Here is a 24,299-nt window from a genome sequence, read left to right on the forward strand (position 1 = left end):
GGGTGGTGTTGGGCAAGGCTCCAAGGAAGATGCCACCCTCATCCTTCCTTGAATGGTCCCACACTGTGTGCAGAAGAGGACTCTACGGTCCATGGATGGAGGACCAGGGATGAGTGGGGAGAGCAGGGTCCAGGCTTAGCCACCTCATGTCTGTCTTTGATTGTCATGCCCACTTCTCTTGCCCACCATATGGGGCATCTGAAAACACCCAGGAAGAGCACACAAAACAAAAGTCGGAGAGACGGGGAAGAAAGGGGGAAGATGCTGAAGGAGAGGTGGTTAAAGTGAGGGGGGCGGGTGAAGAGTGGGTGAGGAGGAGAGGATACAAGGGGAAAGAGGGAGAAAGAAGAAGGGAGGGAGAAGGGAGGGAGGGCAGGGAAGATTAGGAAGGGAGAATGAGTAGATGAGGGTCGGGGGAGGTATGGAGAGGACAGATGTGTGAGGAGAAGCAGAAGGAGAGGGAGGGAGAGATGGAGGGAAGGAGGGAGGGAGGGGTGTGAGGAGAAGCAGAAGGAGAGGGAGGGAGGGAGAGAGGGAGAGAGGGATGTGAAGAGAAGCAGAAGGGGAGGAAGGGAGGGAGGGAGGGGTGTGAGGAGAAGCAGAAGGAGAGGGAGGGAGGGAGAGAGGGAGAGAGGGATGTGAAGAGAAGCAGAAGGGGAGGAAGGGAGGGAGGGGTGTGGGGAGAAGCAGAAGGAGAGGGAGGGAGAGATGGAGGGAAGGAGGGAGGGAGGGGTGTGAGGAGAAGCAGAAGGAGAGGGAGGGAGGGAGAGAGGGAGAGAGGGATGTGAAGAGAAGCAGAAGGGGAGGAAGGGAGGGAGGGAGGGGTGTGAGGAGAAGCAGAAGGAGAGGGAGGGAGGGAGAGAGGGAGAGAGGGATGTGAAGAGAAGCAGAAGGGGAGGAAGGGAGGGAGGGGTGTGGGGAGAAGCAGAAGGAGAGGGAGGGAGGGAGAGAGGGAGAGAGGGATGTGAAGAGAAGCAGAAGGGGAGGAAGGGAGGGAGGGAGGGGTGTGGGGAGAAGCAGAAGGGGAGGGAGGGAGGGAGGGAAGGAGGGAGGGAGAAAGGGAGAGATGGAGGGAAGGAGGGAACGGAAGAAGGCAGGTGAGGAGAGTCCAGTACTGAGCAGAGAGTAGCCTGCAGGGAGAGATTCAGGAAGCAGACTGAAGCGGGCTTGCTTGAGAGGAGCAAGTGGACAACCATTCTTCCCAGCAAGCAGAGGAAATGAGGCCACCTGCCCAGAGTCTCCCTGACCTTCTTCCTGGATGTGAAATTGCTATTCTTCCAGCAGCAACCGGAGGTGACCCAAGGGCATGTCTCCCTGTAGGGGGAAGATGGAAGCCTCACGCTCCAGACTTCGAGAAGCAGCGTCTGGCCCTCGCAAGTTAATCACCTGCCCCCACAAGGCAGGCAGGTGAGAGTGAAGCAGGTTGGGGAGGCTTCGAGATCTCTGAAGGATCATGGTGCCCTCCCACACACACCCATAATGCAGGCTTTTAATCTACGAAGCAGTGTTATCTTCAAACACAGCTCCCTCATTGCTACCTTCTCCAGCCCATAACCAGGCATAGCCTTCCCAGAACACCACGGGGGATCCACACTTGACTGCACCCTTAGCTTCTTCCTCTCCGCACTCTATCTTCTACCCTACTGTCATGTAATCTGCCATCTAATGTTGCCTCGGGGCCGTACATGGCAGACCACTGCCCCTTTCCAGACAACTGCCCCTTTCCAGTATCAACAGTCACACTCCTGACCCTGGATTGTGGTCTCCAAGTGGGGGCTCATCCTAGCTGCCCCTTTCCATCTGCTGCCATCTCATGAGGTCTCTGTCAACGCCTCTCAAACCCCTGAAACAATATGACAAAGTCTGTGTTAGTACAGAGCCACCCAGCCTGTGGAGAAGCCAGGAAACAAGCCATTCCTCACAGCAGGTGAGGTCACTCACTGCCTTGGATTCCCCACACTTAGGGCTTTGGGGCCCCACGGAGTTACTCGGAGCTGCATTGGCTCCTGGTTAAGACCCATTTCAGGGACATTGATATCTACCCTGACAGCATTTAAGTGAATCACTGTGGTTTTTGCTTTTACCCAACAATGTCCTCACTGTGCAAATGCGTCTCTCCATGCAGAGTTCTGACAAGACAAATGAAAATGTAACAGCTTTCCAGAACTGGCTCCTCTTCCTTAGCAGTCTGTCCTCCATTAGGAAATTAGACAGGGGGCTGGGGATTTAGCTCAGTGGTAGAGCGCTTGCCTAGCAAGTGCAAGGCCCTGGGTTCGGTCCCCAGCTCCGAAATAGAAAAAGAAAAAGAAAAAGAAATTAGACAGATGTTGGTTGGGGACATCGCACCAGAGAAGGCATGAACCATCTCCCAAAGCTCAGACCCAAAGCCCAGTCTTCCCCATCCTTCTTGTTTCAAGAAAAGCAGACAGCGCTGTGCCCCTGCTCTGAATCCCACCCACCCACAGCGATGGCCTCTCTTACCAGCCCTTCTGCCACACCCTGCTTCTCTCCCAGGCTCTCCCTTCTCCATAGAAACAGGGCCTCCACCCCACCATTGTTACAATTGACTTCCCACCCAGTTCACAGGCCTCATGGGCCAGGCATCTAAGGGTCCTAAACCAAGCAGAATACCCTTCCAGAACCCTCTCTGTGTCGTTCTCTGTTCATTCCACGTGTTCGTTCCTCCATGGCCTTCCTTTTGAAGGTTGCTTTTCATCCCTGGGATTCCCCCACAGACTCACAGGTCCTACCTTGCTGCTCCCTGAACATTCAGCTGGTCCTCTGTTGAGCTTGGTCGGCTCCCTGACTTAGAAAAGTGCTCTGTTCAGCCCGGCTACTGTGGCCACAACAGGATAAGAAGGAAACAGTGTGTCTGTTCTCAGCTGTTTCCAAGACTTTTCACTTCCATGGGAGGATGCAATTCGCTCTCAGTACGATCTGGTTTTCCAGCAAACTCTGTAGCAAAGCAGTCCCTGATGTTTCTCCCCTAACACCAGGAGTTTTTATTAAGCTGCTGTGGCAGTGACATCCTACATGTGACTAGATTGGAATTCATCGGGAGAGCCAGCCACGGTCTCTTCTGCCTTTCATAAGCCACCACGAACAGTCCTCCCCCATGAAGCAACAGACCCCGTGGCAGTGGGGTTGAAGTGGGTGTCAACACAAGGCAAGACCCGGAACCTCATGATTCTGTTTCAGAAACAGTCTACAGAGAGCTATACCATAATGAATCTGATGCCTGACTTTGTCTATTTCAGAAATATAAAATTATTCTACCCTAACACACAGGAAATGATAACCACAAAAAACTGATCAAACACAAAGATGCTCAGAATGGTTTTGATATGAAATGTCCCCCTCTAAACTCATATGCTGAAGGCTTTGTCCCCAATGTCCAAGTACACGTGGGTACATAGACACACACACACACACACACACACACACACACACACACACACGTATGCACATGGACAGAAAGACACATACATACACAGATACATGAATGTGCAGACCCAAGAACTTACACAGACATAACACACAGCTATATAAGCACACACAGACGTGCACATTCACAAGACACACATGCATACATGTCCACACGGACAAATCCAGACATACATGCACACAGAGACAGATATAAACATGGGTGTATATGCACACACAGATATGCACACACACACATGCACACAGAGACAGATATACACATGGGTGTATAAGCACACAGAGATATGTACACAGACAGATGGAAAGTATACGTACATATACATGTGCAAACAAATTCATTTCCATGTGTATGTAGGCCTCTCTGCGTGCCTATATGCCTACAGATTTTAAGAATATTGTGTTCCAAAATAGCTGTACTGCTAATTCTGTTCCAGCACATAGGAAGAGGAGTATAATTGGTGTATTTGTATGCAAATGCACTGTTAAGACCATTTCCCCCTTAGAAGTGGTTATTTATGTCAGCATTTTTTGCTGTGGAGCCCAGAGATGAGGGACTGAGGTCCAGCCCACAGAGCTATCCAGGAGCTGCAGGCAGTTGGAGATAACACTGCCCCTCTCCTCCTACCACCCTGTCGATTTTGAGAGCCCTTCTTCCTTCTCTGGACTGGGCCCTCCCGAGGCTTCACATCTGAGAGTCACAGTCCTCAGCTACCCAGTCCTGGCCTCCTGTTGGACTGAAACCTTCTCTAGGCTGAGACAACTCTCTACCTGGGCATTGTTCAATCTGGGTGCCAAACGGAGAGCAGACTGTCTAGAGGTAGCAATGCTATCAGTGATGGGGAAACTGAGAAGCTGATTTGAAATTCTCCTGGTCCCCGTTCCTACCTGCCTGTGGTGTAAGGAGTGTGTCACTACCATGCCATGTCCTATACCAGAAAGGTATTCAGATGTGTAGGCAAGGCGTGAAGAGAGGGCACTGGGAGCAAATGTGGCCATGCACCGTGACTCAAGGTGGATGCACTCCAAGGGTCAGGGGTCAAACAGATCCACTGAGGATTGAGTGACTGTAGACCCACTGAGGGTCAGAGGTGGACACAGATCCACTAAGAGCCATGGATGAATTTAGAACCACTGGGAGCCATATATAGACAGAGATCCACTGAGGATCAATGGTGAACACAGGTCCATTTTGGGTCAGTGGTAAATGAAGAGATAAAGATAGATCTACTGAGAGTCAGGGATAAACGCAGACTGAAGGCCAGGGATGAACACAGGCCCACTGAGGGTTAGGGGTGGGTGTAGGTCTACTGAGGATCATGGGTAAACGCAGATCCACTAAGGGTCAAGGTTAGACACAGGTCTAATGATGGTCAAGGTTAGACACAGGTCCACTGAGGGTCGAGGTTGGATGCAGGTTCACTGAGGGTCTAGGTTGGACACACAGAAGGTCAGGGTGCTCTGAACTGGTTACAGAAACTCTCAAGCTCCAGCTGTGCTCCCAGGAGTCTCTGCTGTAGTCAGCAACCTGCCCCTGGAAGGAGGGGGGATTTCACCAGCAGAGGTCAGTGCCCCGCACCCACAGGTGAAGCCAGCTTCCCCAGAAACAGCAGAAAGAACTCAAGTACCACACAGAAAGTGACCAGAAACCACACACATTCCAGATAATTACGCTTCCCTTTTTTAAGTCCCATCTATTATTTTTATGGGTGTCGGAGTGTGAGGCGTTTCTGTGAATGTGTGTACATGTGCTTTGCAGGTGTGTGTGTGTGTGTGTGTGTATGTGTATGTGTGTGTGTGTGCACATGTGCTCTGCATGTGTTTATGTATGTGTGTTTGCACATGTGCTCTGCATGTGTTTATGTGTGTGTGTTTGCACATGTGCTCTGCATGTGTTTGTGTGCGTGTGTGTGTGTGTGTGTGCGTGCACATGTGCTTTGCAGGTGTGTTTATGTATGTGTGTGTGCACATGTGCTTTGCAGGTGTGTTTATGTATGTGTGTGTGTGTGCGAGCGAGTGCACATGTGCTTTGCAGGTGCCCATGTCTTTGGAGGTGAGAGGTGAGCATCAGCATCAGGTGATTTCTTTTACAGCTGTCCAGTTAACTTATAAAATTTTAAAAACATTTATTTGATCTTCTGTATATGGGTGTTTTCCCTATATGTATGTTTGTATGGATATGAATTACATCCATGCTTGGTACATATGGAAGTCAGAAGAGAATATTGGGTACTAGGGTGACAGATGGTTTCCACCCACCTTGTTGGTGCTGGAAACTGAAGCCAGGTCCTCACCGCCGAGCCCTCTCTCTAGTTCCCCTGACTGCCCCTGTACGTTTTGAGTCAGGGTCTTCCCTGAACCAGGCTCTCATTGATGAGCTCCAGGGAGACACTTTGCTCTGCAGTGCTGGGATTGCAGGTGTGTGCTGCTGTGACTGGCTTTACATGGACCCTAGGCATCTGGACTCAGCTCCTTACGCCTGTCTGGCAAACACTTTGCCAACTGAGATACCCTTCTGCCCCCTACATTCTACCCCTTAATTATTACGGTTTTAACTGGTGATTTCCAATTTTACCGAATAAATGGCTAATCACCTCGGGTGCAAGGCACACAGTTCAACTCTGGGGTATCTGCTGCTTCGGTGTGACACTCACACTGTACCACTGAGGGCAGCTACGCATTAGGGCCAATGCTGGCCTCTCAAAGCCCTGTCAGCCTGGTTTCCAGGCGACACTCTTTGGGGGTTATGCACAGTCCCTAGACCTGGAGCTCCTAACCCTTCCCTAAGAGCATCAGCCTCCCTCGCCTCACCGTATGCTCAGCAAATCCTTCTCAGTTTGGCACTAATGTTTTTGCATTGTCCAATAGTGACACCTCTTCCTTGTGCTCCTGCACCCCAAGACCACAGGCACCCCAACGACTGGACTCCCCATGACAATAGTTGAGACAAGTTTGGGGGGCAAGCCTGTGGCATTATAACGGACTCGCAAACCCAAGTCTGCCCTCAGGACTATATTTTCTGCCGCCTTTCCATTGTTCTAGCAAGAACAGTATCCTGAGACAGTGTTTGGAACAGAACAGGTCTCTGGGTGACAGAAACAGCAGAGCGGGCCCAAAGACACTTCAGTGGGGCACAGATCGGGCGAGACAATTTAGACAACTTCCACATCTTCCTTAGTTTTTCTCTGTTGCGTTTTTCCCTTTAAGAGTCCTTTGAACAAAGGGTACAGGTAATTTTAGTAACTAGAAAAAGGAACGAAAGTATTCCAATTTTAGGAGAGAAAAATATCATCTTATAGCATTTTTATAGGAGAGCGCAGTCCCGTGAAATGATAACGTACCATTTTCCTGCCTCCTCACTCTGGTGGACAGCCTGGGTATGAGGCCTAAGAACAGCCTGAGGTCAGCAGAGTCAGGGCTCCTCAGGACCTCTGTGGCCCTGGGCCTGTTTGCATCATCTACAGTCGGGGCAACAAAGATGTTCCTCGTGCTATAAGTGTTGAACCCACAGGACAGAAGAAAAAAACACGCTATTGTACCTGTCCATCAACGTCTCCCAGTTGAGCGTAAGCAACACGCCATGACCTGCTACATATGATTATCTCCACAGACGCCAAGAGAGCCGTCTCCAAATACTCTGAGAGTCTAGAGTCAAAATGAGTGAACTGTCAGGCTGGGTCTGAAGCCACTCTTGTGTTTAACGGGGGAAGAAGGAAGGCCAGGAGCAGGCATATTGATGGAACAACGTTGACCTCACTTGGCAGTTCTTGAGAGCCACCAGCCAAGCGGGTAGACAGAGGTGCAGGGTGGGCAGGGAGTAGCACGAGTACCTTTATATGCAGACAAAACTGTGAGTATAGACCTCAAAAATCCAGGGGACAGGCCTTGAACGGACAAAAGAACTTATTAAAAATAGCTGCTCGTAAAACCAACAGAGGGCAAGGTGACTAAAAAAACCATCTTCTTAACATAGCAACAACAACAACAACAAAAATATAGAAAAATAATTTTCACAAGGCATGTGCACAATTTTTACCAGAAAAAATGACAATACTCTGGAAATACTCTGGATTTGAACTGGACCAGGGGTATGGCTCAGTGGTCAAGCACTAGCTTAGTGTATGTAAGGTCCAGGGTTCCAGCCAGTTATTAGGACAGTCAGGTTCAGTACACGGACCACAGTCCTCTGTTCTTGGACAAGACAGCTTAACATTGTGATGCCGGCTCCTTTACCGCTGTGTGTATCTGTGGTGTGTGTATGTGTGTGTGTGTGTGTGTGTGTGTGTGTGTGTGTGTGTACGTGCATGTGTGTGTTCATGTGTGTGCATGTTTGTATGTGTATGTATGTATGCTTGTGTGGGGGGTGTTTGTGTGTGTGTGTGTGTATGCATGCTTGTATGTTGATTCATGTGTGTGTGTTGATTCATGTTTGTCTGCTACTGTGTATGTCTGTGGAGCATATGTGTATGTTTGTGTGTGTTTGTCATGAATGTATGTATGCATGTATGTTTGTGGGGGGTGTTGTGTGTGTGTGTGAGTATATGTATGCATGTTTATGTGTGTTGACTCATGTGTGTGCACATATGCCAGATGAGGATTCTGGGTATCCTATTCTATCACTTCTCCATCTTATTCTCTTGAGACAGGGTCTCACTGAACCTGGAGCTCTCCACTTTCGCCTGGACTGGCTGACCAGCAGACCGCAGCAGTTCTCCTGCTCCACACCCCACGTGTCTGGGGTTTCAGACATGCATGAGCCTGCCCAGCTTTTGACTGGGTGCTGCTGGTCCAAACTCAGCATCACCTACTGAGCCAAACCGCCCCCCAGCCCATGATACTTTCCTTTTGGCATTAATTTATAAACTAAATTCAGCCCTCTTCCCCCTGAAACAAAATATGCTAATTTGGATGACGACACCTTAATAATAAAGTATGAGCACTGAAGAAGCTTGAGGGAAAACGTGAACACAGAATTCTTGGTAACCGAGTGACAAAGGACCAAAACACACAGAGAAAGAGGGGGAAACAAGAGCAGGAAGTCAGAGGATACAAGTGTCCCTCAAGGGTGTCAGGAAAATGCCTGTGCTCACCCCTAGTTAGACACATGCCAACTGGCACAGCCCCAGAGCCCCTTGTCACTATGGGATGACATCCCTTTAGCTGTGAGGTCACTGTGTGCCCATGCCCTGTAGGAAGTCTAGAAGTCTTCAGTCTGTCCAACTCTAGGATTTCACTACAAAGAAACTTCAAATGCACAGGCATTCTTTGTTGCACAGTGGTTCTGAGTGGTTCTGGATTGCAAATGATAGGAAAGACCCTGGGTAAGCTCGTGCTTCCACAGGAGCGCATCCGTGGAAGGAGGGTCTGGCCATCCTGGAGCAAATCTCCAGAAATATTGCTAAGGGAGAAGCCTCGGTGGGTGGGCCAGGACTGTGACGACACACACACTGTCCCTGAGGCACAGGTGGGACAGAATTTCAAAAAGGACCCAAAAAGGCATCTGTCTCTGCAGTCAGAGCTCCGATCCCACACATGCATGGACACACATAGCTATGAAAGCACAGAACCCACTAGGGCAAACGAAAGGCACAGGAAGTGGAGCAGCACACAATTCAGATTACCAGAAGACGATCATTTGAATTGTGGGCATTGAGTCAAAGATCTGTAGGTAAAAGGCTTCATCTAGTCCCAACACCTCACGGCCCAGAACAACACTTTTTAAATGTCAAGATCATAAAGACCCAAGCAAGTCTGCGGAGCCATTGCAGAAGGGCGGGAGACCAAGAAGTATAAAGTCCTAGACAGAGCCTCACAGTGTGGCATTAGAGGGACAGGCAGTGATGGAGTGAGGTCTAATTCCACTGAGAGACACCAGCGAAGGAGGACAGTGGCTTAGAAAACCGTGCAAATTCCCAATTCTTCTGCAAGTCTAAAAATAACTCAGATAAAAGTGTTTAAAATCCTAACTTTTTCTACTGGGGTCCTGAAAACAGAAGCCCCCTGAGTTAGATTTTGATGTGTTAAATGAAGTCTTCACACCCCAAACACCCATGCTGGGACTTCCTCGCAAGAATGGTCCTTCTAGAACAAAATCTCAGAGAGTGTTGTAGAGACAGAAAATGCTCAACTTAATTCATGTGGAGTCTCAATGGCCTGTGGGTAGCCCACATAATCTGGCATGAAAGGACCACACCAGAGCCCTTCCCAATTGTCAAAGGACCTAAAAGACTACAGCAGTTAAAGCAGTGTGGTGCCGGACATATTAATCAACAAAATAGAACAAAGAGCCAAGACATAGATCCTGGTGTCTTAGGAAAAGAGAATCTAGACAAGTCAGCAGGAAGTCTCCCCACAGATGGTGCTGAGAAAGGGGACATCCGTATGCAGAAGGTCAGAAAGTCCAGCCTCATACCACATAGGACACTATGACATAGGTGAACTGCATTGCACAATTACCGCAACCCCTAGCATCCAGCTTCTTTGATTGGGAACCATAATTTTTTCATGTAACATTTTTCTTGAAACATTTGACAACAATAAACTGTTTCCGAATTCAGGATGGCAAACAGTAACAAAGTCAAATATGTAACAAATCCAGGTTATTCCTGGCACGACTCATTCCCGTTGCCTTGTGCAGCTTTCTCGCAGCCCTTGGTTCAAAGCACTCAGCCTATGCACTTAGCACCATGCATGCACGACGCGTGCTATTATGCTATGCTCAACCAACGCACTCTAAAATCCCTACGCTCAGATTCATGACCACTCTATGCTATGAAACGCAGGGCTTTAAGTCTACATACAGGGCTTTCCACCCTTACAGAAATACAATGGCTTAATCACAGAAAGCACTTTTTAATATATTCCTGCCATCGTTCCTGAGCATGTTAGAGCATCCTTGGGCTGTGTTGTGTTGGACTGTTTAATTTAAAAAGCCAGTATTTCAGCTACTGACTTAAATTACTTTTTTAAAAAAAACATTAAATGACTTTTGGCTCCAGATTTGCACAAAATTTCCAACAACCTTGGAAGTTTTGAATGGTTCTACACACGTCTGCCATTTTGTACTGAACAACGCTCGCGCTAGGCAGCGTTCTTTACAATGAAGGTCGAGCGCTGGACATCTCTGAAACACACCGAAGGTGCCCTGCCACCTGCAGAACCATCTTAGCCAAGATTTAAGCTTTTTTGTAAAAATAAATAATATATATCTCAATGGTATGAAAATTTGCCTTAGTCTTTAATTAATGGTAAAAATTAGATCCAAACGCCAAGGAATCTTTTTAAAAATTGAGCGTGGGTTATCAATAGATGTTTGATCTTCATATATATATGAAAAAGATTTCACATAAAAAAAATTTCAGTTGGAAAGGTATTTCAGATGCTAAAAGCTTACGCCTCGGACTAGACCAGGCATTTATAATAAAGACAGAGCGTGGATTAGAATGCCTGCTTTGTGCTTGTGTGTGGGGAGGATTTCTATTGGGAGTAATACAGTTTTGGAACAGTGGTAATGGTTACATGACATGGTAAATGTAAGTGGTGGCGCTAAATTATACATCAAGATGGCTAAAAGCACATTCTAAAAGTACGCTCACACACACACACACACACACACACACACACACACACACACACACACAGTGTTTTGTAAAGAAGCACAGGAGAGGCGGGGTTCTAAAGCTGCAGTCCTTGCTAATTGGGCTCTGAGGCTCTATTCCGGCAGCTTGTGGAGCGGTGTGAGGCTCTTCCAGGGGTGGGGGTGGGTTGCCTGACAGAGGCTCAGGCCCAGGACCATTGCCAGAGCTGAATTCTGCTTCACGGGCCCTGCAGCGTTCACCACCGAGGCACCTGACACTCTCCCATGCTGCATGGTATAATTAGGGCCCCAGTGGAACTCCTGCCCACGCCTTTGGGTAATTTGTGTGTGGGCTGCTTAGATGTTCAGGACTAGAAGACACATTTTCTAGAAGCTGTGCTGTTTCCTGTGGGGATGGGCGTCCTGGCTTGTGTGACTGTACCATGCACCCCTCTCATCCCTAGAGTCTTTCACAGCTGAAGGTGCTCCAGGTGTTATCAGGTTAGAGCAATGGAGAAGGAGCATAGGATCTCCTGGCTACCACAGGCTAACCATCTTCCACCACATGGCTACCGGAGGCTCCCACAGAGAGATCCCTTCCCGGAAAATGCCTCAACTGGACTTTCTTCTCCGAGAAGCAGATTCTGTGGTGGTCCATGAGGTTTCTCTGGATTCATTATATGCCCACCTAGGGCAGGGTCACAATTGGCCTTGGGGGAATTGAGCATAGCTCTAGGAAAGAAGCTGGTAAGCGCAGTGGGGAGCATCCAAAAGGCCCGGGAAAGGCTCAGCCTCCCTCCTGCTCCTGTTGCCCCATGCCTTCCAGGAAGGAACTGGAGAGGAACAGCTGCTGGTGACCTGAAGTCACCTCACCCTGCTTTTCACAGGCTCACAACCAGAACCGAGACACGGGGTCTTGGGTTAAGCGTTACAGGGTAAGCGCAGAGGTCTCAGGATGGGAGAGACGCTGATTGGGAGATGAGGCCTCACTCAAGTCTCAGAAAGCCAAAGAGGGCAGTTATCAGAAATAAGGCAAGGAGGATGAGAACCGCCAAGCCAATGCAATGATTGTGGGTGTGTACGGTCTGGGGACAGCCCAGGATCGCTGTGCCACTGTGTGACAACTTACAACAAGACAAGGTATGCCAGTCATCCTAATGTGACAACAGGAGTGGGGTGACAACTGTGTTGCAGTGGGCGACACTCGCTGTGATAACCAGGTGACGAGATGCCTTTTACTTCCTCCCGGAAAAGCCTTTGGGCAGTTTCTCTGCTGGGGACACACCTTCTAACTCTGGATGTGTGACCTGGTACCGGTGAGTCCCCCTCACGTTCCTACTGGTCCGAACGCCCCCGGGGCTGCTGTATCTGCCCTGGCTCCCATGTAATAGACCCTCCAAGGGTTCCATGGTCTTACGAAAGGCCCAGGGACCATCTTTTTATACCTCACTGGTCAGGACCAAGTCTTTATAGGAACAATTTAACGAGAGAGAGAGAGAGAGAGAGAGAGAGAGAGAGAGAGAGAGAGAGAGAGAGAGAGAGAGAGAGAGAAAATGACACATTGCTCTCCTGCCTGTGTCTGCACATGTGTTAATTATCTATTAATTCAATTTGAAACGAGCCCATTACCCATTTCTGGAAGAGAAACAGTGTGAGGGAGTTATATAAATGCCTCATTCCCACACCAATTTTGCTCAGAAAATTGATTCTGAAAGAATTTTAATTAATAATCTCCAGGAGATGAAAACGGAGAACCAGGGATGAAGTGAGCTGCCCCAGGAGGATCCTCGGAGGGCGGGAAAGGAGAGGCAGGAAGGAGGCGGGAAGGGGTCACCACATCACCCACGGATTGGGTCTGACCCGCAGGGGGCCCATGTCCACAGCAGCCTTTGGGCCTCGGGTCTGAGCTCCTCTGAAGGAGAAAGAGCCGACCTGACATCTCTGTAGAACCCTCCCTGCCCAGCCTTTGCAGAGCAACGAATGTGTGGCCATGGTCTTCCCTTCAAAGTCCAGCCCCTTCTCTGCTGGACACTGCTTCTGAGGTAATTCTATCTGTGCAGGACTTTTTACTAAACCCGTGTGTGGTGTGTGGACACATCACTCTCTGCAGGTTGAGATTCCCCACACCTGTCATGGAGAGGACCCAGCACCCTCCAGCCAGGTCTCACAAGGGTCACTTCCTGCAAAGCCATAGAATATCTTTTACCGTTAGGAGGTGACAGGGACACCAGCGTGCGCCATTTCTCTCCACAGTCTGCCTCACCTTTCTCTTTTATAGACTACAATCTCCTGTTCCGTTGATCCACGAGTCCTTCCAGGACATGATCGATACTACTATGGAGACAATGGTGGCTACAGAGTAAGTGTGAATACAGCTGGAATGGCTCTAGACAGGGTTCTCCCTTTGGGGTGCTCTTTTTGGGGGGGGTGTTTTAGAGCCTGTACTTTCCCTGTGAACTTCAGAATAAGCATGATATACCTACGTATATTATGTCTGTATTTCCTTTAGAAAACCCTATGGGGACATTCCCACAAGTTGTGTTTAACCTACCCATCAGTCCGAGAGGCAATACATGTACCGTGATCTTCTTTCCATGAGCGTGGTCTAACTTTTTATTTTCCTGCCCTTTTTCTGGGGTGTTGAGGATTGGACCCAGGGCCGTATGCATGTCCAATATCCCTGCCTTACACCCCCAGGCCCCTGATATCCTCAAGCAACATTTCTAACTTGCAGCATTCAGACTGCAAGAGTTCTGTATCATGTGGACCCCTGTTTAGCTTTGTGTAGAATGGTTGGTTGTAAATGGCCTTCCACACAGCTCCTCCCCTTCCCTCGTGCTGAAGCCTGAACTGCACGCCAGACAAGCACTGCACGTTTGGTGTTAAAGATCAAGGTTTCGGGGTTGGGGATTTAGCTCAGCGGTAGAGCGCTTGCCTAAGAAGCGCAAGGCCCTGGGTTCGGTCCCCAGCTCCAAAAAAAAAAAAAAAAAAAAGATCAAGGTTTCCATACACAAGTGTGAGTTCTCACTCACTCACCAGCTCTGGGAATTTGGGGGGCCGAGTTTGCTGGGATGTATGTTTCTTGGAGCAATCATGTTATTTGTAAACAGAGATTGCTCCTCCTCCTCCTCCTCCTCTTCCTCCTCCTCTATTACCTGCATATCTGTCATTTCTCCCACTGTTCTTTACTGAGGAGCAGTAGTGGGAGGAGTGGGAGGGGCATCCTGGCCTTCTTAATCCTAACGAGAGCCTTCAATCCTCACTTTGAGCCCTTCATATCCTCTCTCTCTCTCTCTCTCTCTCTCTCTCTCTTTCTCTCTCAATCCCTCCCTCCCTCCTTCCCCCTCCCTCTCTTTCCCTCTCTGTCTCTCTCTGTCTGTCTCTCTCTCTCCCCTCCCTCTCTTTCCCTCTCTGTCCCCCTCTCTGTCCCCCCTCCCTCTCCCTCCCTCCCCCACCCTCTCTTTCCCTCTCTGTCTCTCTGTCTCTCTCCTCCTCCCTCCCCCTCCCTCTCTTTCTCTGTCTCTGTCTCTGTCTCTGTCTCTCTCTCTTCTCCCTCCCTCCCTCCCTCTCCCTCCCTCTCTGTCCCCCTCTCTTCCTCTCTCTCTCCCCCCCCTCAAGTTGAGAGATTTATGAGAACGTTCATTCTGATTAGACGTTGGGTTTTGTTGAGGGCTCTTCTACATCAGCTGTGGCCTTCCTGCCGACGTGGCAGAATATATTAACTGCTTTTTAAATGCAAGCCAGGCAGCCTGCCCGTGAGAGTTATAGTTGGGTCATAAGGTAGACCTGCTGATCGTTTTCTGAGGAACTGCCAGACTGGTATCCACAGCCTCGCCAATTTGCACTCTACATGTAGTTACTCAGTTTCCCCAACACCATTTGGTACAGACGCTGTCTTTTGTTCAGTGGGTGTGTCGGTCATCTTTGTCAAAATGCGAGCAACCACGAATTCTAACGAGTCCTTAGCTGCGTCCCATTGTTCAATGTGTCTATCATGTGCTAGTAGCATAGTGTTTTTATTTATGGTTTTGTAGTATAGCTTGGAATTGGGTGTGGTGACACCTTCAGCTGTATTCTTATTGTATCAGACTGTTTATTGTTTGTTCTATTGTTTTTTGTTTGTTTGTTTGTTTGTTTGCTCTCCGGAGTCATTTGCCCTCCCATATGAATTTTACAATTTTAAAAAATTTCCTCGAAGAATGGCATTTGAATTTTTGATGGAAATTACATTCAATCTGTAGATTGCTTTGAGAAGGATAGCTGTTTTCACAATATCGCTGAAGACATTACATACAATGGTCAAAAGACGTGGAGAAATCCGGTTGGTACTAACCTTGAAGCCTGTTTCCTGTTGCCTAGCTTGAGTAGGATGTGGGGGAAAGTCCTCAGTAGTCTGTGAACTGTGGGACCTGCAGTCATGGTTTATGACCGTGGGTAACAGAACAACAGTGGCACAAATGTCATGAGGGTAACCAACCGCTTTCTGATTGGATCTAAGGCCAAGAGGAACACATGCCTGGCATTACAATCTGGTCAAGAACCTACAGATGAGTATCTCACAGGCTTCAAGGGTGAACCAACTACTAGTATTCTGCTAAATCAACATCATATCAAAGGGTCCTGTATATTCATTTATCTCTACCCATCTATTAGCACAGATCTCATAGCTCCTCAGAGAAGTTTCTTTCTGAAGCTGAAGGCGGTTAACAGAGACAGGCACTTACTGGTCAAAGTCCAGAGAAGTGTCTGTGGAGCGTTCAGCTACAAATGGGACACTTATCTCACACCTCCTCCTCTAGGCTCAGGGACTGTGGAAGAGGGGGCTGAAAGACTCTAAGAGCCAGAGGTCAGGGATGGTGGGACGAACAGTGTCTTCTGACGTGACAGGACCACTGAACTCGTGTGCCCAGCTGCTGTGGCTGCCTGTGCAAGACCAAGGCAATCAACATCGTAGCTGACAGTTGATGATTTTGAGAGGAGACGGGTAGTTTTCTTTAGTGTGTGCTTCTTAGCAGGTTGACCAAACTGCAGGGGTATATGAGCAACACGAATTGGAGTGACTAGGTTATTAAAAATGGAGAGAGAGAGAGAGAGAGAGAGAGAGAGAGAGAGAACACCAAGTCACCAAGTTTTGGAGAATAGAGGAGTGGGGGAGTTAGGAGGAAGAGTAGGGAGGCGAATATCATCAAATTACACTGTATGAATTCTCAAAGAAATAATAATATTATTTTAAGGTGTGTCGTTCGATGTTTAGCTGTTGCCTTTCTGTTCTTGCTTCTGCACACTTGTGTCTGTCAACTGGCTTTGAGGTCTGTAGGCATTACCTAGGTGCCTTTCTGCTACCATTTCTTTCTAGGAACAAATAATAAAATAATGTGTGTGTTCATAGTTCTGGCATCGTTACATAGGTCCCTGTAACTAAACATCTTTCTCCGAGTCTATTTTTCTTCCTTCTTTTGTTTTGAGGCTTCACGTGTTCCAGGCTAGCCTTTGGCTCACTACTTAGCCAAGGGTGGCCTGAGCTCCTGATCCTCCTGCCCTCTCCTATGCCAGGCCTCTCTCATTTTCAAATATCCCTTTAAAGGTGTCCCATTGGTTTTTTTTTTTTTTTTTTTTTTTTTTTTTGGTTCTTTTTTTCGGAGCTGGGGACCGAACCCTGGGCCTTGTGCTTCCTAGGTAAGCGCTCTACCACTGAGCTAAATCCCCAGCCCCCACCTTGTTTTTTAAAAGAAGATTTATTTTATGTGTGCAAGTACACTGTCACCAGAAGAGGGTATCGGATCCCATGACAGATGGTCATGAGCCACCATGTGGTTGCTGGGAATTGAACTCAGGACCTCTGGAAGAGCAGTCAGTGCTCTTAACCGCTGAGCCATCTCTCCAGCCCTTTGCTCCGTCTTTTATCTTTGGCTATTTCTAAGTTCCCCCCTTCTCCTCCCTTCTCCTCCCTTCTCCTCCCTCCTCCTCTCCCTCCTCCTCTCCCTCCTCCTCCTTTCCTCCTCCTCCTTCTCTTCACTCCTCCCCTTCTCCTCTTCCTTTTCTTTAAAAAAAAAAAACCCTCAGTTTGGATAGATTAAAACAAAGAAGACATGAAAAGACAAAGAGGACTATTTAGGAAGACGACAGGGACCCGATGAGGAGATACAAGAAGAGGTAATTGGGAGCTGTGAGTAAGACTAAGACACATTACACATGCAGGTAACTGTCATAATAAACCCATTAGTACACTTATTATATGCTAACAAAACTAGACAGAAAACCTCAGATAGACAGAACATCTTCCCATGTGAGATCAGGGCCCCATTAAATCCCGGCGGAATCTTATGGATGGAAAGTGTAAAGCTTTCACAGAAGGAAGCTTCCAGAAACACAGCAACTATGTAGACAGTTAAATTCTGGACTAGGTGAGCCCACTTGCTGTTTCACTCTTTGAAATAATTAAGTAGTCACAAGACCTGAGTCAGGAAGAAAGGGCTGGGGTTCACTCAGAAGATGTGGGATCTGGATGCCCCTTAATAGCATGGTTTTTCTTCTGTAGATAAACATCCCAACCTCAGGATTTGATAACATCTTAGTATGAGGGTGTGCAGAGAGACACATGTGATTTCCGAGTGTTGAGTGTGCAAAAAGCTAACCCTGGAACCAACCTGGGCAGGAGACCTCTGTACTTGGGTAGGTTTCTAACCCCTAAGACCTCTCCAGTCTGAGAGTCTGAGTTTGAGGGCAGAAGTTTAAGACTTTACTCACATTCACACAGTCATAGAGGAGGGGGTGCATCCCCGTTGGTACCCTGCGGCCCTGCACAGATTCTGGGTATGGGAGGATGTCAGGAAAGAAAATGGTAGAAACATTCCACTTAATTAATCTTGTTGTTCTAGCCCTGGGCCAAGGCACATTGTTGAAAACTGACTTCCCTGCGCTGCGAAGGAACTCGGGGACATGTTTTCCTCTTTATTAATTTGCCAGGAGAGATGTGTATGTCTGGCCTCTGTGTCAGCCTGAAGAGAGCCACAATGCAGTCTAAAGGCGGCTCCCCTGAGACAGGGCACAATGCAGCTCTGTCACTAAATTAACGCTCTGAGGAAGAAGTAGCCAGTGTTCCCCAGCTCCCTCCTAGCAAGGATGAATTCTGCCAGCACTTTTCTGGAAAGCACCAGGAAGCTGAAGAGGGGGCTCGGTGGGTAAAGTATTCAGTGTACAAGCATGAAGACCTGAGTTTGGATCCCCAGCTCCCATGCAAAATCAAGGGGTGCACCTGTAGCCTTAACACTGGCTGGAGGAAGGCTACAGACAGACAAACCCCAGGACTTTGCTGGCCGGTCAGTTAGCACCTCCCACCTCCAAAAGCAAAGAGCACAACAGAGGAAGATACTCGATGCTACCCTCTGGCCTTCACATCCCCCTCAACAAGAAACCCGCTTGTAACACACACACACACACACACACACACACACACACACACACACACACACACACACGGAGACTCACTTAGGACCCCTATTTAGAATCCACATTGCCAGGCCTCACCTTCACCACCCTGAGGTAGTGAGTCCTCAAGGGCAAGGCCTGAGATGTAATGGCCAAGTGGTTTGTATGTAAGGATGTCAGGACGTCTGGAGGACCCTCAGATACCTCTTCCTTGGGAGGTGGAACAGCGAGTAACAACACAGGAGACAAAGAAACTGAACAGGCCCAACCGATGGAGGAAGTTCCCGGAGTTGGGAAGTCACAGGGAGAGCGGAGCCAAGAGTCAGGCACAAGTGGATCCCACAGCCCTTCCCACCACAGCCAAACCTTGACAAAAATAAATCTGCCTCTTAGAGATGGAATTTAGTTAGATCTGCCCCCGTATTCACAACAGCCAGACGGTTTGGAGGCCTAGTGGAGCCTCTGAATTCTAGCCTTTGATTTCAAGACACCACTCAGGTCTAGGCTAAGATTTAAACACCATCATTTAAATGTCTACAGTTAAGAACATTGGTGAGACTACCCAAAGAGTACACATGGACAGACCCATGGCTCCAGCTGCATATGTAGCAGAGGGTGGCCTTGTTGGGCACCAATGGAAGGAGAAGCTCTTGGTCCTGCCAAGGCTGGATCCCACAATGTAGGGGAATGTCAGGGTGGGGAGGCGGGAAGGAGGGGTGGTTGAGGAGGGGGAACACCCTTATAAAAGAAGGGGAGGGGGGATGGGATGGGAGCTTATGGACAGGAAACCGGGAAAGGGATTAACCTTTGAAATATAAATAAAAAATGTAAAAAAAAAAAAAAGAATATTGGTGAAAATCACTGAGTTCCCCGGCCCTGGCCTGAATCCTGCGTTCCTCCCTGGAGCCCAGGTCTTGGGGAACTACCTCGGTGGGAGCAGAGAAAACACTAACCTAAGAGGTGTGTCAGGGACAGTAATAGAGAGGGAGCTGTGCCCAAGGCCCAAGAGCCACTGGAACCTTTGCTGGTGTGTCTGTTACTCTACAGAATCCCTTGCTCAGCAGAAGGAAGTGACACAAAGTGTTTCTGCACACATAGACATTTCCATTAGTCTTTTTCTAAACTCGCCATGAAATTAAAACGGGTATTTCTAAAGGGATGTGGTTTGTGTTTTACTCATGAACAAATCTCTCCAAAGCTGGAGTGCAGGGACGTCATCTGGGGCAGCCACATGATTCCAGGACGGAGGTCCACATGAATACTGCAGACTGCCCCACATCTGTGGACGCCAAGACCCAGGTTTGCAGAACCTGTATCTGCAGAGGACTGTCGCTATGGGCTAGATGATAGATGGCCGCTTCACCATCTGAGTTATTTAGAAAGGGGGGAAAGGTGACCCCAAACCTCATCATGTCTGCCGCAGCCTAAGCCCCTCAACTCAGAGATTCTAGGGCCTGCAGGTGTTTCCTGGAGGATGAAGGACTGGTCCCTCCCTAGCCTGACTAAGCCTCTCTGGGAAAAGGAACTTTTGAAGTTCTGCTTAAGAAAGTTGATGGGGCTGGAGAGATGGCTCAGCTATTAAGAGCACTGACTGGTCTTCCAGAGGTCCTGAGTTCAATTCCCAGCAACCACATGGTGGCTCACAGCCATCTGTAATGGGGTCTGATGCCCTCTTCTGGTGTGTCTGAAGACAGCTACAGTGTACTCATATAAATAAAATAAAAGTTTTTTTAAATCACACACACACACACACACACACACACACACACACACACATATGAAGAAAGTGGCTTGAGAGACTCATGATGTTTCTTTGCAACAGAAAAGGGATCCCAAGTGCCTCAAGCTCGGGAAGATGAAGACGAGATCCTGTCAAAGGCAGTTCTGACTCAGTCTCTCTGGGGTAGGGGTGCTGCAAGCCTTAGCTCCTGTCAGACACTGTGGAGGCTCCAGTGAAGCAGACCGTAGCAACATGGTTGCTCTTCTCATGATATGGGTGCAGGGGCCAACTGAAGGCAGTCTCTATTTCGGCAGATACTCCCACTCTAGCAGTGGGGACAATGTCCCCGGATGGCGTTATCTCAGAATGCTCCTATTCTTCATCATCCGTGGGCACTGAGCTTCAGACCCAAAGGGCCATTCTGAACCAGAGACCAACCTCATCATTCAGATCTGGTCACCTTCAGCCACCCACACAATCAGTGCCACACATCTGCTCCCCTCGCCCCGAGTCTGCCCCCACACATCCACATAGAGTTTCTGAGCCAACAGCACCTCCCACTCCAGACAGCCCTGGGCTCATCCTGCCCTCTGGGGACCTGGTGAGACACACTTCTTTCAGAAAACAAGCCCAGAACTAGGGGTGAAGAGGACCCCAAGCCTCATCTGCCTCAACCCTTCCCCCTCCAACTCAGAGACGCTGAGGTCCTGCGCTTGCCAGGGTAAACCCCAGCGTTTTATCATTTCCTACCAACCTCTGTGTTTTACAGGACCTACTAATTACAGCACACACACCTGTAATTATGATAATGCTGCCCCCAGCCATACACTAGGTAGAAGCTCTTAATTATAACTCAAACAATTAATCAACCGGCACACACCTTCTGAGCATCTGGCCCACGCAGGGCTCTGCTAGGCACCAGGAAAAGAAAACCACACAGTTCCAATCCGTGTCGGCCTGGAACTCACTCGCCTCTCCTCCATTGCCTCCACAGACACCCAACTTCTCTTTGCTTGTTTTGTTTTTAATGATGGCAATCTCAAGGCAGGAGAACGACTCAGAGGGAATCTATCAACTGGCCTTGGAAAACTGTCATCAGTCTCCCCAAAAGAGACCCAGAAACCACAGCCTTCTTTGGACAGCACTGCATGTGCCTGGTGTCTCTGCGTGTGTGGTACAGAGCAGGGACCTCCAGGCAAGTGGGTTTCACTTCTGCATGCACCACAACGCCCCCAGGATTCATAGCGTAAGAGAGCAAAACAATCCACTGACGGGCTACGGAAGGCAGCCAGAGCCCAGTGAAAGTCCTAGCCCAAGAGGGAAGGTCCTCCTGGAGAGAGGGACAGAGAGGAAAGACAGCCATTGCCTCTGGGCCTTGTGAATCCCTCCTGACACTGGGAGAAATGAAAGTTACTGTTGAAGGCAAGTTCCTGCTCTGGTGGGTTTACTTAACTGACCCAAGGGCAGGGCCACAATGTGATCCACTACTTAGTCACTCTCAAGAGTTCCATACTGGATGAAAATTCATTATTCACAGCATGCCATTGCTCCAAATGCTGTCCTAACCTTTTTTAGCCAAGGGCAAAGGAGGGGACAAAAGAGAGCAGAGGCTGTGGGGAGGAGTTCTGGAACCTCCAGGGACCAAGAAGAAGGCTGAATCCTAATCTCCCAGGTCCAGGAACAGGAGAATTTGGACTTGACCAAAAGGGTCTCCGAGGACAGCACATGAGCCCAGTGCTTTCTCAGGGCAGTGCTTCAAGGGTCAGAAGTCTTGGAATGGAGGGGCTTCCAAACTACATAAGCATTCGATGGCAAACGTAAGTGGGTTCCCCCCCAAGAATCGCGAGGTTGGACGATCATCCTCGGGCGCATAGGAAGCAGCTCACCGTCCGCGCACACGCCAGCCAGTCCAGTCTCAGACCCCCTCAGCAAACAGCACTCCTCACTCCGGGCGCCACTGTCCGGACCAGACGTTGCTGTCCGAGCCGGAGAGGACAGAGAGTTTGCAGAATTCGAACGCGGGAGCCAGGACCCACACCCAATTCACACCCGCAACCCTGAGAGGTTACAGAGGCAAGGTGGTAGGACACCCGCGCGTGCAAAGCGCGTGAACGCGCGACTGCGCGTGTAAAGGGTGGTGCAACCAGAAAGGGAACCAGAGCCGCGGACTCCCCCCAGTCACCTGTCCGCCGAAGCCGGTGCGCACAGCCTTCAAGCCCTGTCGCGTCCGGTCCGGTCCGCGAGAGCCCTGGCCGCCTCTCGGGGACCCTGGGCCCCGCCGCCGGGTGCGAACCTCCTTCGCCCTTCTCTCTCCTTCTTACCCGGGCTCCGGTAGAACCGACGCGGCCAGACGGGACGGCAGCAAGACCCAGCCTCCGGCAGCCGCCAGAAGCTCCATGAAAGCGCAGCACGCGGCCAAGCCCAATCCTCCGGCTTCCAGCGCGGGGAGCGCGGGCGGCCCCACTCCGCTTGCCCCAGCCCAGCCCGACCCCTCGAGCGCCCCTCCGTGGGCTACGGCGCCCGCAGCGCGGCCAGCCACCCGAACTGAGCTGCGTTCCCGCCAGTGGCCGCCCGCGGACAGGTGTCTACTCTCCGCTCGGACCCGGGCCCCGCTGCACAGACCTCTTTCGCAGCTACGCCCCTGTCCCCGAGCGGTCCCAGGGACTCTCGGAACAGACTTGGGTCACGCAATGTAAATTCAACTTTACCTCCTGCCCGGGCTCCCGGCTGCTTGCTCCGCGTGCCCTGCCGTGGCTCTCCTCCGGGTGGAGCGCAGCGTCCCCAGAGCCCACTGCTCAGAGTCCGGCACCGCCCCGTGAGCCGCCCCCAGGCCGCCCTGGCCAGCGCGTCCCGGCTACGGTAGCGCGGCGCCCCCTCGTGCCCAGCGGGTCCCAGGGAGAGGCCCCCCACTGTGGCTTTGGGCATTGTGTGGGACCGTGGAGGGACAAGGGCGTGACTTCCACACCCAGGCACTCAAACACATGGGCTTCTATACTCACATTCGACCGCACTCAAAAAGGCACGCGTAGCTACACAGGCGCACACACATGAACTCACATGCTCACTAGAACACACATTCACCACTCATATATACCTGAGGGTACTCATACAATCACATAGGCACATACACATGGTTTATGCCTAAGTACTTGTCCCCCTCCTCCCCACACACATGGGAGCTAACAACAGTGCACACACATAATGAGACACCCTGGTGTGCACACGCACACTTACCTGCACAGGCTCATGCCAAGTAAGGAAGTCATTCATTCAGACCCCATGCCCTATGAGAGGTGTGGACTGACCACTCCAGTGCCACGCTCCAGGAAAGGAAACAAGTTCTTCCTAACAAACTCCAGAGACATCAGAAGGATGAGCTGTAGGTTTCCAGTCTATGGACAAGTCCCAACTGTGCAGTCTGGAGACACAAACCAAGCAGAAGGTCTGTGATTTTTCCTATAACAGGGGCCTTTTATAGAACAGGTGGCCAGATGCCTCTTGTGGCCACTGTGTCGCTGTTTGCATGGAGATGGTAATGTCCCTTTCCAGCTTCTGGCCTGGATTAGGCCTGGATTAGGCTGTTTTCTCCTTGGAAACCATTCGTTGGATTTAGAGCCCAGGAGCCTAGGCACTGTAACAACCCAGAACCCAGGCCACCATGTCCCTTCCACAGGAAATGACTGCTTCTGGGATCCTGGGATCTGTGCCCTTTGAGACAGTTCTGTTTGTCAACACAATCTGTCTCTGGGGGCAGATGCTCCTGGCCAGCCCTCTAGATACTCAGTTACAGAGGCGGAGGCCACTGGGAATGCCTCTGATGCATTGATAAGAAGATTGAGAAGCAAGGCAACTCTCAGGAAGCCCCGGCCAGTGCCCAGCTGCTCTGTTTCCACAGCTACAGAGGGATCCAGGCGAGTCCTGGGCCTCTTATTGTCTGGCCCTGTACTGGCCAGGTCCAGCTGCACCCTAGCCACCCCTTTTAGACCCTTACTTTGTGCCAAGTCCCTGGATCACAGTGATCACACAGAGGAACTAGCCTGTCTCCCTCTCCCCCTTTTGCAGACTGTACCTGTGTGTATTCTGCCAAACCACTCACTATCCTGCCACTCAGAACATTTGCAGACAGCCCTGGCT

At 49.8% G+C, this 24,299-nt stretch overlaps 1 protein-coding gene across 5 annotated transcripts in view; it reads right to left on the bottom strand.

The window, feature by feature from the left end:
• The window catches only part of Kcng2 (potassium voltage-gated channel modifier subfamily G member 2), a 68,153-nt gene extending 43,854 nt beyond the window's left edge, over positions 1-24,299 (bottom strand). The window contains exon 1 of one of the 5 annotated variants that reach the window (XM_039096771.2): positions 23,400-24,299. The gene's annotated coding sequence lies outside the window, so the exon portion shown is untranslated. Of the gene's footprint in view, positions 1-2,750; positions 3,632-22,347; positions 22,452-22,486; positions 22,611-22,873; positions 23,361-23,399 lie in introns of those variants that run through there. The other 4 variants (XM_006254947.4, XM_017600944.3, XM_006254948.5 and 1 more) reach the window with 4 other exon arrangements.

The sequence above is a fragment of the Rattus norvegicus genome, chromosome 18 (assembly GCF_036323735.1).
Source record: "Rattus norvegicus strain BN/NHsdMcwi chromosome 18, GRCr8, whole genome shotgun sequence".
Taxonomy (NCBI): domain Eukaryota; kingdom Metazoa; phylum Chordata; class Mammalia; order Rodentia; family Muridae; genus Rattus; species Rattus norvegicus.